Raw genomic sequence first — 17,602 nt, forward strand, 5'->3', positions numbered from 1 at the left:
TTTTTTTTTTTTTTTTTTTTTGGTACTGGGGATTGAACTTGGGTCCTTGCACTTTTGAGGCAGGCAGCAGAATTTCTGAGCTAAATCCCCAGCCCTGATCAGACTTTTAAAAAGATGAGAATGTGGGTTGAGAATTTATGTTGATATAGGGTCAGCTCAATTTATGACAATTTATTCATGTTCTGCATTTGTATGAATTTTATCATATGTAAACTTTTTGTTGTTGTTCTGGGTTCTTTTTAAAGAAGGTCTGGTTAAAATCAAATTTCTTAAAAGACTTCTTAGTCTTTGCTTTTATTTCCTCATTATGTAGAGAGAATTAAAAACATATTATGTTAGCTAGAGTTATTTCTCACTCCAGTGCCCACAAATATATGATAGGAGATTTATAAATACTCTATGAAAATTTAAATATTTTGTGCATCTCAAATGTCATATTTAAGGAAGAGTATAAATATTTGATGTAAATATATCCATATAATTTTCAGACCTATTTTTGTTCCTGTGCATTTATGATGACACTAGTGCCAAATGACCAACCTAGATGACATTGCCTACATTTTAATAGTTTGTTTCTGAGCTCAGGGTCTATAATTACAGAGTCTTGGAACATGTTTCCAAGCATCTATGACTACTCTAAAAAATATTAATAGCTAACATTTTGCTGATATTTTTGACACCAAATGTTGTCTGAGAAAATGCTAACTCTAAATGGTATCACTATTTCCTTCATTTTAAAGACAGAAAATGTAGCCCAATAGTAGAGGACTTGCCTAACATGCATGAAGAGGCCTTTTGTTTGATCCTCAGCACTGTTAAAAAACAAAACAAAACAATTAAGATAAACATCTAAGAAACATTTTTTAAAAGCACAGGTATAAAAGAGGGCTGGGTATAGCCTAGTGGTGGAGCCCTTGTCTAACACACCTGAGTCCTGGGCACTTTTAGCACTTACCCCCACCCCCTAAAAAGTTAAGGGACTTGCTTACGCTGGGTTTTAAAGTCACCATTCTAACTCCAAAACTTATATGCTTTAAATTCAATATTTTTCCTGTCTGATGGCCATGCCGGATACTGCTCTCTTCCTTTGCCACTGGTTTACTCATATTTGTGGTAACTTAGAATGTAATTGCTTTCTTTAATTTAATAAATACATATTTCAATTTCTTAGAGCAAAATGACTTCAGAAAAATGTTGACTAGCTCCTTTCTAATAGTGCAGTTCCTTGTAAAAGGAATTAACTTGACTATCAGACACCTTTGGAGTTGTCAATAGAAGAGTATTAAATCATAATGGCAACACAGTAGAGAATTTCTGTTGAGGTACATGATTAGGAAGAAATAGTGTTCCCTCTACTGACTACCTTCATTTTCTTCCCTTCCCTGACAATCAGTCCTAAACTCAGTGGATGGGCGAAGAACAAAGCTGAGCTTTACACTGGATGCAGAAGGGAGCTATGGTTACCGAACTGGGGCCCCCAGGTGGAAAGGAGGGTGTTTGTCTAGGGAGGCAGACTTCCACTGGCTGCAGAGACAAACCAGGGTAAGGATAGCATCCCCATGCAGGGGTAGCTTGTATGAGTGTCAGATATCAAGTGAGTGAGGTGGGGAACACTGTATGTGCGGTGACCTGGTGCAGTGGGTCAGTATCAAGTAGGGCAACAAAGCAGCAACACAGAGTAGCAGCCTGGTCTGGGATCTTGAAACTCAAATGGAGGAGGTGGAGAATTTATGCAGTGGGGCAGGAGCCAGCCTGGGGAGTCAGAGTGAGGAAGGAGTCTAACTTGCCAGGAAATATAGAGGCCTAGGTGGGTGGAGTTAGGGGGGGTACCTGTCGGGGGTTGATTCATCCCAAAGGGTCAATGTAGGCATTGGTGTAGAAGATGGATGAGATCAGAAGTGGGAGATTGAGTACATTCAGGGAGGTGTTCAAATAAAAGACATAAGGTCAATGGGAGCCAGGTTTCTTGCTGCTGGAGAAAGGAGTTATAAATATAGAAAGAAAAAAGGAAAATAGAATGAACCCTAAACTGTTGGAGGCATCCCAGTTGGAGATATCATTGTGCATTTGTAGATACTGATGTGTGTGTGTGTGTGTGTGTGTGTGTGTGTGTGTGTGTTTCTTAGTACTGCCTACTGGATGGAACAAGAAGTGTCATTCCAGTAGGCATGAGCACATCTGGCACCTAGATCTTGTCTTCTAAATACCACTCTCTACAGAATCTAGACTCTTTGAAAAAATAGCTGATCCAGGACTGTAACCAATAATGCACAGGAAAAGCCTGGAAAATTATGTAGTGCCAGAAAACAAGGAAGGCACTATAAGAAATATTTCAATAGGACACAACTCCATACCATATATGCATTTTTGTTTTCCTTTTTTTCTCCCTTGTAAGGACACTTGTGATATAGCTGGGATAGGGCTGGGGTAGAGTTGATTATCGAACACTGGTTGGCAAAAAGTAGAATAAGCATGGAGAAGATTCTTGGAGCTAGAGATGGGTGGAAATTAAAGATGCATAAAGGTGAACGCATATTGAATAATTCTGTAAATATGGGAAAAGGTAGGATATTTGGGAAAGAGTGTGGGAGAGATGTATGAGTAGAAATCCCTGAAAAGGGAATGGGCAATTTGGTGACTTTAGGGGTGTGGGCTTTCATATCTATAAAGAACGTCGGAGAATAGTAAGAGAGAAGAAATCAGCCTGGGAATTAGGGTCTATGAAGAGATGATAATTCCAAACGTTATGGTATTTAGAATATCTCTTTGTGGTTTGAGCGAGCAATGGGAAAAAATGTTCAGTGCAAACTTGTGGTTCAGCTTGAACATTTAAATGGAGCTCCCAGTTAACAATTTGTGTGTTCATTTGCAATTTAAGTTCTGGGAGGCTGGAGGTGAAAAAAGCCTAGGAGAAAAACTAATCTGTTCTGTAAGCATATGCAATATGCATATGATTAATTTGCCTTCATGTCTAGGGATGCAGTGATGTGTATGGCAGGAGGTCAGAGAAGTAGGCCAATCGTTAACACTTCTTGGGGAGTTTTTAAAGAAGTGCCAGTATGGTATCACCAGTCAGCAATCTCCAGTATGGTGAACAGGGTGGAGTCAGTTGCTTCAGAACCTGGTTTCGCCATTTCCTAAATGTGCATCTTTGGACAAGTTATTCAGCTCCACTGAGCTTCAGTTTTCTTGCCTATAAAATAGTACTGATAGAAGCTCTTATGTAGTGTTATAATGCATGCTACAGGTACTCTCCTAGTGGTCACTTCTGTATCTCTTCCTCTTTCTATTAATACATATTTTGTGCCCACTGGGCTGCCTCACATCATTAAAGCGAAATGAAAGCCATGTACATGAAAATCTTAACTGAGTATAAATTACCCATTTTGGTAGAAAAGGGGCAAAACTCTAGAAGTGAAGAACCAGAGCACACCATTTGTCTGTAGAGATAAAGCCTTTTGGATGAGGTCACAGCGCAGAAAACCTAGGAGACAGATGCAAAGGCCTGTTTTTCTAGGATACCCTCTTTCTGGCAAATGGCGTGACCAGACAGATGGAGATAGGTTATGCTCCCTTCCTCTTCAAGTGACCCCATCTTGCCAAAAGGCTGTCAAGAGGTGAAGCTCTCTAAGAAGTTGCCAGAAATTGTGTTTGCCCTATGGCAATGTGGAGAACTCTGTAAGTCTTAGGAGCCTGACTACAGTGTAGCCCGAGAGAGAAAGGAAAGATGTTATCTACTCAGTGTTTATACAAAGACTAGGTAAGCAATTAGGTAATTCTTTTGCTTCATTTGTGACACGAGAATGTCTTTTCTCAGTCACTGTTTTTCACCACTATGTATTCTTTATTGTTTGTTTTTAAGGCCTTGTAATATTTCAATACTTATGCCACGTTATTTAACCAATCCCCTAAAGAGATTCTTGGGTCTTCACCAAAGTATTTCTTATAAATTATGCCATAGTTAATATCTTCTTTCCATATCTTTGTGTACCTCAGACTATCTCATTAGGATGAATTCCTAGAAATGGAACTTTCAGCCGCATTACCAGTCAACTGCCAGAAGGTCCTACCAGTGGATTTCTGTATTGATATTAACTTATTGTTATTTAACCATACTCTTGCTGTTACTGTAAAATTGCTGTTTAAAAAGCCCTATGAATTTGTCAGATAATAGCTAATAATACATGCATAGTTCTTACTATGTCCCAGGCATTATTCTAGCAATTTTACATATGTAACAGGCAAAAAATTTTTTAAAAATTTAAATTTTATCCCATCTCCCCTCTCCTCCCTATGTACAAAAGCTTTGTTTCCATTGTTTTCTTCTATTTTCACTTTTCTTCCCTTGTCCCTTCCTTTCTCCCTTTTGTAATAGGACAAATTTTAAAACGACCCTCCCCCAAGTTGCCTGCCCTCTAGTGTGCACACCACACATAACATCCAGGAGTTGAATACGCTGAGCCCTCTAGTGACTGTGCTACATTACATGGCAAAAGAGACTTGGAGTTGTAATTAATATTTCCGATTGTTGATCTTAAGATGTGAGATTATCCAAGAGTGCTTGATCTTATCATAAGTACCTTTAAATCTGAGTCCAGAATCCCCAAAGGAAATCAAGAAGTTCTACATAAGATGGGCAGTTGACAAGCGAATAAAAGTACATGGCTGGTCTTGAAGAAGGAGGAACCTAGACAGATGGCAATGAATGTAAACAACCTGACAGCAGTCTCTGGCCAAAAATAAGCAAGTCAAGGGGGACCTCAATCCTGTAGCTTCATGTAACTGAATTTGACTGGCAGCAAGAATGAACTTGCAAATGGATTTCCCCTTAAGTCGCTGGAAAAGAACTCAGTCTGGTTGTCTGTGGATTTCAGCCTTGTCATACTCTGAGCAAAGAACCTAGTCACACCATGCCAGACTTGCAATCCATAGAACTGTGAGTTAATACATGAGTATTGTTTTTACAAAACATAGAACATGGAAGCCAGCTTGAAGAAGTTTCCCCTGTCCAAATTTGGGGTGATTTGAGCATCAAAAGAAAGAACTATAGGGCCAGGGATTTAACTCAGTGGTGCCACCACCTGCCTCTCAAGCACAAGGTCCTGAGTTTGATCCCCAGTACCAAGAACAAAACAAAAAACCATAATAACATTGTAACTTATGGAATAAAATTGGAAACTGGATAGACACTGCTTTAATTAAATGTTCAAAGTTAACATCACCAATAATGGGTGAATGGGAGCCAGGTTGATGTAATGAGGAGAGCACGGTGTCATTTCTGTAGAAATTCTGCTACAGATGTATAACTTGGCTTAAGCACTTCACAGTTTACCCTGAGCATCATGCAGGCAGAGTGTTCATTTACGTACTGGCTATCCTGAGCATCGCTTAGACAGGTGTGATTTCAACCAATCAGTTCTTATATTGAATGAATATAATAAAATTGTTCTTTTTATATTTCTTGTTATGAAATTGAAAAAATATGCAATTTTTGGTCACCCTGTATTTAAATAGTTGAACTAGTTAAGTGGTTAAGCATGGGAAAATGCCACACAAACCCAGACTGAAAGACAGTATGCAAAAATACTGCCATATAATTCTCAAAGTGTCAAAATCAAGAAAGTCAAAGGGACTGAGTAGAATTTCCAGACGGATGGAGACTAACAAGATAAGACAATTACATACAATGCTTGATTTTTAACTGGAGCTGTTTGCTAATAGAGGCCATTATTGGAACAGTTATCAAAACTTGAATGACATTTCAAGGTGAGTTAATAGTAATATTATTGATAGTAAATTTCTTATTGGTGCTTATATAGTGTATGGGAAAATGTTCTTGGTTGTAGGAAAGATACCTTCAAGTATTTGGAATAGTGGGGAATTAGGGAGAAACTTACTCTGAAATGGAAACTTCCTTTAGAAAATAAATTTCTTTATACTACACTTGCAATTTTTCTGTGTCAGTGATAAACAATCATAAAATAGTATTCACTGTGACTATTTCTATTGTGTATAGGCATAGCTTTGCAATTATTTAGGTACACATTTTTATATATACGCATACACATTTTTATTAAATAAGAATTATTCTTATTTTGTATCATCTTGCTTTGGAATTTTTATATGTAATTGGTGTATCATTTGTCTTCTATAATAGTTTTATGGTAATTTTTATATGTGAAATATGTTGTGTTATCATTAAAATGTTCAGATTTGATTTTAAAATTAGCTGAGCCCCTCTCATCAAATTTTTTGACTTTGTCACTTTGTCATGCCAAATTAACCTCAGACAGTAGTTATAAAAGATATGTTGGAACAGTTAAGTTAATACTTCAAAAAAAGATACCTGCTGTTTATACACACTTTTCCTTCTACACACTTTCCTTTTCATAGGACTAAGAGTATAATTTTCTAGATCCACATAGGCACTAGTATTACTGAATGTTCCACCTTACAATCCCAGACCCAACAAGAAAAAAACCCGAATGAATTTGTGAATATGCCTCAGTTTATTCTACCATTAGTAAATATCTAGTGTCTTGTCCATGTGAGCTACTATAACAAAATGCCATAGACTGGGCGATTAATGAATAGAAACTTACTGCTCACGGTTCCACAGGCTGGAAAATCCAGGATCAAGCTGCAAAGAGGGGCTGGGGAGTGCTTGTTCTCTGCTTCAAAGGTAGTGCCTGTGTGCATCCTCATATGACAGGAAGGACAAACACACTTCCTTCAATTTCTTCTCTAAGGCCACTAATCCCATTTTTTAGGGTGAAAACTTCAAGGCTTAGTAGTTTTATTTTTTGGTACTGGGGATCCAACTCGGGTCCTTGTGTTTGTGAGGCAGGCATCAGAACCACTGAGCTAAATCCCCTGTCCAAGGTTTAGTAATTTTTTCCAGGCCTCCTCCCAATATGATTCTCCTGGGGATTCAGTTGAAACATAGACAGGAGCACTCAGATCATACTCTTTGGGTAGTCTCAAATGCAGGTAAATATTTTGAACTGGTTCAAGACATTGAGGCAGCCATAACAGCTAAAAGGATTTACAGATCTGTTCTAGAGAGTGACTGGGGTAAGTATGTTTGAAGCAAGTGGTTATATCTTGAGGGTGATTAATGGCAATGTGTCTTTTACTGTAATATTTAAAAAAATTAAACATAAGCCATATTTGTTGATCATACCTCATAAATGTGATGGTTAAATATTGTTGCTTAAACAACTGAGCCAATACGTTTGGTCAAACATGAGCTTATGCTCCTGGGAGGGAGCACAATGTGATTAATATTTAAAGTTAGTGACTGGAAGTAAAGCTTACTTTAATCTGTATACTGTAGGTAGGTTTCATTTAGTCATTAAGTCTCAAGGCCTTAGGAGCAAATGTGAGAATTCCCAGAGATGAGGCAATTCTGCCCCGAGACTATAGCATAGAAATTCTAAGTCCACAGCTTGCTCTACAAATTTCAGATTTCTCATCTCCACAGTCACATAAGCCCATTCTTTAAAATAGGGACACGAAGAATAATGCTGCTATGAAAATTTTTTACATATCTTCTGATGACTGCACACTTTTTTGTTTGTTTTTTGAGACAGGGTCTCACTATGTAGTTCAGACTGCTCTGGAACTCACTGTGTAGCTCAGGCTGCTCTCTAACTCACTGCAATCCTCCTGCCTCAGCCTCCTGAGTACTGGGATTACAGGTGTGCGCCACCACACCTGGCAACTGCATGATTTCTAATGAGCAGATGTGAGGAGAAATAGAATAGCTACGTCATAGTAGTCAAACTGATGATGACTGCTCTGAAGAAGATACACCAGTTTGTACTTCCACCAACAGTATGTGAATGTCAGTGTTGCTCTGCTTTCTGACCAGCATTGGACATTTCCCTTTTCATTTTAGCTAAGCTAGCGTACCTGACGGGGTGTTGCATTCTGGTTTAAGACTGGATTTTCTTAAAGAATAAAGTGGGGTATGTTTTAATTTATTCATTAGCCACTTGGGTATCCTTTTATTTTATAGAGTGCCTTTTCAAGTTTTTACTCTGTTTTCTATTGGGTTTTCTGCCTTTTTTTCTTATTGATGTATATGTGTTTTAAAATATATTCCAGATCAAAGTCTTTTGTTTTATATTTATTTGGAAAATTAATTTTCTTATTTTTGTGGTTGCCTTTAACTCCCTTAATGGTAGCTGTGGATGAACAGAAGATAGTAATTTTTTCCATGGAAAAAACACGCTTGTTTATTTGATTAAATAAACATAAAATAAGTTGCATAGGAGCAATTTTAAAGTCCAAAGAGTCACCAACTTTGTTTTAAGGCTGTAGTAGCTGACACAGAATCTCCTGGTTACCTACTCCAGCCTTCTCCTTGGACCACAGGGATACATTCAGAAGCCTATTATGTAACAGAGGAGTTTTTGAACACTTTTCCATTGGTTTTTTCCCTGTTCATTTGCCTGTCGTGTCTGTGGCCTACACTATTAATATTTAAGATTTAAAAGCAATAACCAAGAGGGTAAATACACAACCCAAACAACCAAAAACCCACTTTTGCCTAAAGGTCTGGAGTAAAATCTACTTCTCCACCTATCCACTGAAATGATGGGATGGGATGCGCACTACGAAGGCCCTGCCCATGTAAAACGTGGCACGAGGCACGGCTCTCAGACGGCTTCTGCGGCCAGGGGGCGTTCAGGGGGTACGCATTTTTGGTGTCAGTTAGCCATGGACATATAATAAAAAGTAGAAGTTTAATGTTATCACCCTCACATCAGGCAACCTGCCTCAATTCTGCCATTTAAATCAGAAGATACTGATTTTGTATTTCCCAACTTATTTCATTTCCACTTATTATTAGTATTTTTTAAAGAAATCTTTGTCAAATCTAGCATCATAAATGTTATCCTTTGAAATACTCAATTTTTTCATCTTTTGAGTATATATTTGCACTATCTGGAGATAATTTTTGTGAATTTTTGGAAGCAGGAGAGGGTCCAGAATCATTTTTTTTCCACGTAAGTATCTGACTGACCCGGACCATTTATTGAAGGTATTTCCCCCCACATGGCACAGCAGTGTGACTTATCTCTGTCATAAATTAGATGACCATGTATGTTTAGATCTGTTTCTTGTCTCTATGGTGTTTACCAACCTTTCCCATCCTTGCTCTGGTAATGCAATCTTAATTCCACAGGAATTAAGCTTCCACAGGAAGCTCTACAAGGTACTGTAAATCTTCCAGTATTGCTCTCCTTCGAAGTTCACTTGGTTATTCTTTGTCTTTCTATTTCTGCACACATTTTGAAATCAGTTTGCCAATTTTCATATAAAAACCTTGGGCATTTCAGTTGAGATCATATAAATCCACTTGGAAAAGTTGACATTTTTTACAATATTGAGGATGTCCGTGAGGGGCTAAGACTGTGCAGCACACAGGATCGAGCTCCATGCAGCTTCCTGGATGGATTGTGAGTTCTTGGCAGCCTCACAGGGGTTCATTTTGAGCACTGATTTCAGTCATCATTGTGGTTCCATGAGTATCTCAAAGTCTGTTCCTGGGGATGCACCCGGAGATTGTGGCATGCCAAAATGCTGGCGAGTCCATGTGCTTTGCTTCACAGAGACCCTTGGATGGTGGATTACTGAGAACACTGGCATTTTCCAGAAAGTTTCAAATTAGAGAATGCTGAATTTTTATCCTCGTGTAGCAGTTTTGCTATTCACGTAAATACACATGAAGGGAGACACCTTTTAGAAAATCAGCAGGCCAGCAACCAGAGCTGACACAATTAAACAGTGCAGCTATGCACCTGTTTCAGTGTAATGAACTTTTAAAGGCAAATACAAAATTGAGAGCTTCTTTCTCAGCTGGCAGAAGTTTTCCCAATCTGTAGGTTGTCTCCACTCTGTTGGTTGTTTCCTTTGCAGTGGAGAAGCTTTTTCATTTGATATAATCCTATTTGTTGATTCTTGCTGTTAGTTCTTGTGCAATTAGAGTTCTGTTGAAAAGTCCTTGCCTACATCTATTACTTCAAGAGTCTTACCTATTTGTCTTTCAGTAGGTTCACTGTTTTTATTTTAATGTTTAGAATTTTTCTCAATTTTGACTTTACTTTTTAGTAGATGGTGAGGAATGTGGGTCCAGCTTCAATCTTCTGCCTATGGATAGCCAGTTATCTCACCAACATTTGCCAAAAAGGCTATTTTTGTTTGTGTTTATTTGTTGATACTGGTGATCAAACTATGGTCCTTTTCTTGCAAGGTAGGCGGTGGAACCACTGAGCTAAATACCCAGCCCCAAAAGGCTATTTTTTCGTGACGGTGCCTCACTATGTAAGTCTGCTGACTTGAATTCACTGTATAGCCCAGGCTGCCCTTGAACTCACAGCAGTTTTCCTGCCTCAGCTTCCTAAGTGCTGGAATTACAGTCATGCACTATCACTCCTAACTAAAAAACATTATTTTTTTCTAAAATCTATTTTTGGCCTCTTTGTCAAATATCAAATAGCTGAATATATTTGAGGGTTTCTACATCCTCTATTTTGTTCCATTGACCCACATATCTGATTTTGTGATAAAACCATGCCATTCTGATCACTGTAGCCTCATAGTATAACTAGAAGTCAGGTATTATGTTGCTTCTTGCTTTGCTTTTATTGCCCAGGATTGCTTTACTATTCAGGGTCTCTTCTGGTTCCATATGAATTTTAAGATTGTCTCTCGTACTGTGAGGAATGCTTTAGGTATTTTGATTGGGACTGCATCCTGTTTATATATTGGTTTTGGGAGAATGGTTATTTTGACAATATTGGTTCTGCTGATCCTGGAACTGGGGACATCTTCATTTTCTGATGTATTCAATTTTTCTTGATGCTACTGTGAATGGTATTGTTTTCCCATTTTTTTTCAGTGAGTTTGTTATTAGTATATACACATGCTATTTATTGTTTTTTGTATGTTGATTTTGCATCTGCTGAATTGATAAAATTGGTTATTAATTCTAAGAATTTCATGATGGAATTCTTTGAGTCTTCTATGTATAGTATCTCGTTATCTGCAAATAGTAACTTGACTTTTCCTCTCCTCTGTGCATCACTTTTATTTCTTTCTCTCGCCTAATTGCCTTACCTAATTTCAAGTACTATGTTGAACAGAAATGGTGATAGTGGACATCCTTGTCTTATTCCTGATTCTAAAGGGAAAGCTTTCAGATTTTCCCTATTTAAAATGATGTTGGCTATTGGCTTTTATCAGATCCAGGTAAAGACCTTTTACTTATTTTGTTCAGGTTTTAACATTTTTTTTTTATCATGAAAAGACGTTGGATTCAGCCTAGAGCTCTTTCTGCATCCATTGATATGATCATGTGGTTTTGTCCTTGCTTCTGTTTATGTGGTAGATTACATGTATTGATTTGTGTATGTTCAATCATCTGTGCAACCCTTGGCTGAAACCTACTTAGTTGTGATGTATGATCCTTTTAATGATGTGCTATATTCTATTTGCTAATATCTTACTGAGGATTTTTGCATGTATGTTGATTAAGGAGAATGACCTAAGGTTTTCTTTTTTTTTCTGCTTATACACATAAACAAGACTTTTATTGTTAACAACCATGAACACAATGGAAGATATTCATGGGTCAAGAATATATTACTCACAAGATCACAAAATAACTGTTTATTTTTATTGTGAATGTTCTGGCAAATCACTGTGTTTTTGAGAAAACAAAATATGTATGCATATATACTATAAATATTTATGTGTATATAAAAAGATTTCTGAGGCTTCAAATCCATTGGAGTCTCACAACAACTTCATTAGAAAAAGGAAACAGAAGCTTTGAAGTTAACATCTGTATGTTTTACAGATACTGTGATTCAGTGAAAATTATATTCTATTACATACATTTTGAGCAATACACAAAGTAGTACAATGAACATTGGTTTGGCTGAATAACTTCCCTAATGAAAGGCTTTTTTAATTTTAAAAAAGTTCCCCAGAAAAGTGGTCAAAGGAATTTGATGACCTGACCACTGAAGCAAAGTGTTTCCTAAGCAACTCAGGGGCTCTGTTATTTCTTGCTTGCAGGGTCCTCTCTACTCTCAGTTCATTCTTGATGGCATTGAGATCACAACAAATCTTTTCCATTTCTAATTCATAACACGATTTTCTTTCTTCTTTCAGGAGTGCATTTCCTAGTTTAGTTTGATGCTTTAGCTTCCTAACTGTTTTAGATCTCAGTTCTCTAGGTTCAACTTGTGGATGCCTTCTTTGTCTTATTGACTCTCTTCAGTTAAGTTTTTAAACATCTGTTGTTTTTTCAGATAGGTCACTTTTTCAAGCTTGAAGTCCCCAATCCTTCTTTAAAGTAATTGTTCTCGATTCTTGAAAATTTAGGGATTTCTCTTTTAGAGTTCAAAAGTTCTTTTTCAGTATTTTCAAATTTCTCTTCTTTTTTTTTTGCATTTCTTATTGAGTTCTTCCAGCTCTTGGAAGTTTCAGGTAATTTTAACAAAGATGATTTTCTCTGAAGCATTTGTCTACTAGGTTGTCATAACAAAGTATCACAGTCATAAATTGGGGTAATAAGCAACAGAAATTAATTTTTTTCCACAATGTGGATACTAGAAGTCCACTATTAAGATGTCATTAACTTTGGTTTTTCCTGAGGCCTTTCTTTTGGCTTGTAGATGACCACTTACTTCCTGTGTCCTCACATGGCCCTTGCTCTATGAGTGTACATTGAAGAGGTTCAGGTGAAATTTTGGGGCCATTCCTTTGGTCAATTTCTTCCTCATACCTTGGCATAATATACTTGGTAATTCCTTTTTCTCACCAAGTAGAGGGATCTCCTCCTCTGTTAAAGCTTTCTTTGCTTACAACATTGAAATTACATGATTCACAGGAGGTAGAATTTGGGACCGCTTCATTCTTTGACATGTTTATCCCTCTCTCAAATTTGGTTCTTGTTCTCTTTGATTTAGCTGTGAAATATATTCTTTCCTCTTACATTTATTTTCTTCTTGAAACTTATTAATGAAGAAATGATAAATTCCTTCCATTCTCTTGGTCTTACCTGCAGCTATTTGTTTAGAAGATATAAGGCGTGAAACCTCTTCTAGGACATCCTTTGCATCAACAAGAGGCTCAAACATATTCTCCTTCCAGTGTTTTCGAGAACCCCTTCCTTTAGGCTCCTCTTCCAATTCCTCCAACTAGTAATCTCAGTGGAGGACCTCCAAAATAATATGGGGGAAAAGATGTAACTCCCACAACTACAAGTTTTCCAAAATGCAAATCTGTGTTCTCTAAAATTGAAGAACGGATTATAGGAACGATGGAGGATAAGAGCTGGAAAAATTTATTGAGAGAAAGAAAACTTCTAAAAGAGACAGAAGGGGGACCAGAAAGTGGGTTGTCCCTGAGGTTTTCTTTTTCGTTGGTCTTTGTGTCTGTTCTTGGAATTAGGGTGATGCTAGTTTCCAGAAATGGTTTGGGAAGCACTCCTTTCTTTTCAATTTCATTGAAGGGTTTGAGGAGTAGCAGTGATATGTTTTTAAAGATTTGTAGAATTCAGCAGTGAATCCATCAGGTCTTGATCTTTTTATTAATTGGTAGTGTTTTTTTTTTTAAATTATTGCTTCAGTTGCATTGCTCATTATTGGATTGTTCAAAAATTTTACGTCTTTTGGTTTACTTTTGGTAATTCATATAAGTCTAGGAATTTGTTTATTTCTTCAAGACTTTCAATTTATTGGAATACAAGTTTTCATAGTAGTGACTGTCTTCTAAATTATGGTGCTTATCTGTTGTGACTTTTACCTTTTTCACTTCTAATTGTATTGATGTGAGTATTTTCTTTTTTTTGGTAAGTTTGGTAAAGGGTTCACTTCATTTTTTTCAAACAAAAGAAGGAGCTCTTCAATTTGTTGATTCTTTTTTTTTTTTGTCTCAATTTCATTAATTTTTGCTCTGGTCTGTAAGATTTCCCTCCTTAATTCAATTTGGGCTTGAATTTTTGCTGTGTTTCAAGTATCTTGAGGTTCCCCATTAGGTTTTTGTTGTTGTTGTTGTTGTTGAGCTCTCTGCTTTTCTAATGTGAGTGCTGATTGCAATGAGCTTCCCTCTTAGAACTCTTTCATTATGCCACATAGGTTCTGGTGTTTTGTACTGATATTGTCATTTGCTTCCAGAAATTGTTTAATTGATTCCTTGATTTCTCATGTGACTCATTGGTTATTCAGGAGTGTGTTTTTAGCTTTCCAGGTGTTTCTAAAATTTCTGTGGTTCAGCCAGGCGTGGTGGCACATACCTGTAATCTCAGCACTCAGGAGGCTGAGGCAGGAGGATTGCTGTGAGTTTGAGATCAGCCTGGGATTCATAATGAGTTCCAGGTCAGTCTCAACTGCATAGTGAGACCCTGTCTCAAAAAACCCCCAAAATTTTTTTTCCAGTTTCTTTTGTGTTTAATTTCTAGTTTCATTGCACAATTTTCTAATAAAAAACATGAGATGATTTTGATTCTTTTATATTTATTTAAGCAGGCTTTGTGGGCTAGTATATGTTCTATTTTCAAGAAACTTTTCTGTGCTGCAGAGAAGACTGTGTACTATATTATATGTAGTAGGGTAGAAAACTCTACAGATATCTATAAAGTCCATATGTTCATGGGTGTGGTTCCAATCTGATATTTCTTTGTTGATTTTTTATTTAGATGATCTATCGCTATAAAATTGGGGTATTGAGGTCTTCCTCTGATTATATTGGTATATATTTGATTTTTTGGGTCCAGCATATTTGTTATATAAAGTTGGGTGCTCCAGTATTTGATGCACATATATTTACAAGAGTTATCTTTTCTTGTTGGATTATCCCTTAACTAGTATGTAGTGACCTTCTTTGCCTCTTCTTATTACCTTTAAGTTGAAGTTTACTTTGTTTGAAAATATAGTTGATAACCCTGCTTTTTGCAGGGTCCTGGGACATGAAATATTGTATTCAATCCTTTGAGTTTTAGTCTATGAATATCTTTTTGAATTAAATGAGTTCTTTAAATGCAGCAGACTGTTGGATTCTGTTTGTTCCTTTTTTTTTTTTTAAATGACCCAGTCTGTTAATCTGTGTCTTTTAATTAGGAAGCTGAGGCCACTAACATTGAGAGTTCTTATTGAGAGGTGTTGATTTATTCCTATCATTGTGCTCTTTCTCTGTTGGTGACTCCTTTTGTTTTTTCCTTTTTTGGTTTATCTATTTGCTTTGTTTAGGGTATTCATTCCATCTAGATCTTTGACTTTGATGACTTCATCATCTCTGTCCAGGATATTTTCAAGTATTTTCTGGAGTGATGGTTTGATGTTCATAAATTTCTGAGTTGTTCTTTTTCATGGAATGCCCTTATTTTTTGCCTATATTAATCTGGGTTAGAAGTTTTTGCTTAAATTTAGGTCTTAAAAATACTTCTCTCAAATCATCTGACCTTCAAAGTTTGTGTTGAGAAGTTGGCTGTAATTGAAATGGATTTACTTTGATATGTGATTTTTTATGCTTTTCTCTGACAGATTTTTTTTTTTTTACATCTAGCACTTTAATTATAATGTATCATGAGGATCTTCTCTTATCATCATAGTTATTTATATTCTATAAATTTCACTTACTTGTATGCTGAACATGTTTATACTTGGGAACTTCTATTATGCTTTCTGTAAAGAAATATATTTTTGCATGTGTGCTATCTTCTAGTTTCTCTCTAACTTTAGCCCTAGATAGGTTTTCTTGGTGCTATCTAGTTGGATATATTATTTTTCTCCTCTTATCATTTTTAAGACTTTTCTGAGTATTTTTTCATAATTTACCATTTTGTCCTTTTGTCTTTACATTGGTCAGTTTGGCAGTTTGTAATGCTATAAAATTTTTTATATCTGATATTTCTGTGTGATACTTTTTGTAGGTTCTATACCTTTTATAAATTTGTTCATGTTTTGAACCATTTTGGTCCACACTTCCAGGTTTTTATCTATTTTATCAACTCCACATTGCTGATTTTGTATGCTAATTCCATAAACTCTTGGGTCATGTCCTCTTTAAACTCACCTTTAATTCTTTAATCCATTCATAAAGCTCCAATACCTGATGTTTGCCTTCCTCTCTATTGCTGTTATATGGATCTACCTTGGGAGAGTTGGGAGACCCTGGGGACCTTTTGTTGCATTGTTTTTCTATATTCCTCTGTGTGTGTATGTTCTTATTTTGTGCTGAGGGCTGAGCTCAAGAAGGGTGAGGGGAGGTTGTAATTGATATGAAGATAGGTTACTTCACCACCCCCAGCACCCTGGACCTCCAAGTGGAGCAGACCTGTGAGGACTACCAAACCAGATGGGTGCCCCGGCAGTGTCACAATCCCACTCCCCCACTCTCTGTGGTGGTCATAAAGGCCATTGTACTGAGCTTCAGAAGATAGAGCAGAGTGAACAACTGCAATAAAAGAACACCAGACCACAGTAGTTGGTAAGTTGAAGGGATCACCACCTCCCATAGGAACCTGGACTATCTTTGTCGCGAGCCGGATTGCCTTGGGCAACTCGGTCTGTGACTACAGGGGCCTGAACTGGCGACGCGAGCAAAGAGGCACACACTTGATACACAAGGAGTTTACTTTAGTTCCTCATCTCTGGATCTCTACCCTGCTCTCTCTCCCGGAAGGGGTGGCAACATATATACCATAATTCAACCAATCAGCATACAGAGAACAGATTATTACCTTATAAGGATACATCAAACACCCACGGGAACATATCATGTGATCTACAGGAAAACTAAACCTAATACAAAATGGCTTCATAGGCTATATCATAAAATGGCAGAGGGGTGGATCTATGGTTCTCCACAATTCCTCCTTTCCTTTTTAACAAAAGCAGCAATGAAGGCAACGGCAAACGGAGTCGACGTTACATGCCCGCAACATGCTCCTGTTCTTGCGCGAGAATCAGGAAGGTGCCAAAGGGGCCCTGTCTTAGGCGGCCGAGTCACCATAACTCCTTACCCGTCATCAGCAGAAGGGCTTATGTCCCTTGTGCCTGTCTTAGGTTGGTAGGTATGGGCTCGATTCCTTACCCATCTCTGGGTCCCCCAAGGGTGGAAAACATGAACGTGAGCTCCATCAGGCGCGACGGGCCTGAGTCAAATAAATGGCTACACGCAGCTTGTTGCCAGCCGAGGCAGCCTCTACTGACAAGGCCAAATGCTCATAGCGATAACGCCCTTGTTGCCAACAGCAATATACACAGCAAGATCCAATAACAAGCAATAATAACACTCCTAATATTCCTCCCCAGACTAGAAGCCATGAGGGGGAAAACAAGCGTTTCAAATTCTCCCAAGCCTCAGCTAAGAAATCCATATCCAAGGTAACAGGCTTAGCTTGGATGGAGCTCAATACAACTATGGCTAAAGTAAGAGAATTGATATAATTAAGGGAGGTTGAATTCCAGGGACCATGCATATAAGCAGATAACTCTAAAAGCCTTTGGGAATGATTAACAATGGAAAACGGCGTGAGACAGAGATTGACATAACGGGGATCACAGGCCAACCGGCCGTGGGC

At 37.5% G+C, this 17,602-nt stretch overlaps 1 protein-coding gene and 1 pseudogene across 1 annotated transcript in view; one reads left to right on the top strand and one right to left on the bottom strand.

Moving 5' to 3' along the window:
* Nucleotides 1-17,602, top strand: part of Ccdc148 (coiled-coil domain containing 148) — a 301,801-nt gene that overhangs the window by 62,391 nt on the left and 221,808 nt on the right. The window lies entirely within an intron of this gene.
* On the bottom strand, nucleotides 11,986-15,671 carry LOC104850167 (annotated as a pseudogene).

The sequence above is a fragment of the Fukomys damarensis genome, unplaced genomic scaffold, assembly GCF_012274545.1.
Source record: "Fukomys damarensis isolate Sample0158 unplaced genomic scaffold, DMR_v1.0_HiC HiC_scaffold_26, whole genome shotgun sequence".
Classification (NCBI taxonomy): domain Eukaryota; kingdom Metazoa; phylum Chordata; class Mammalia; order Rodentia; family Bathyergidae; genus Fukomys; species Fukomys damarensis.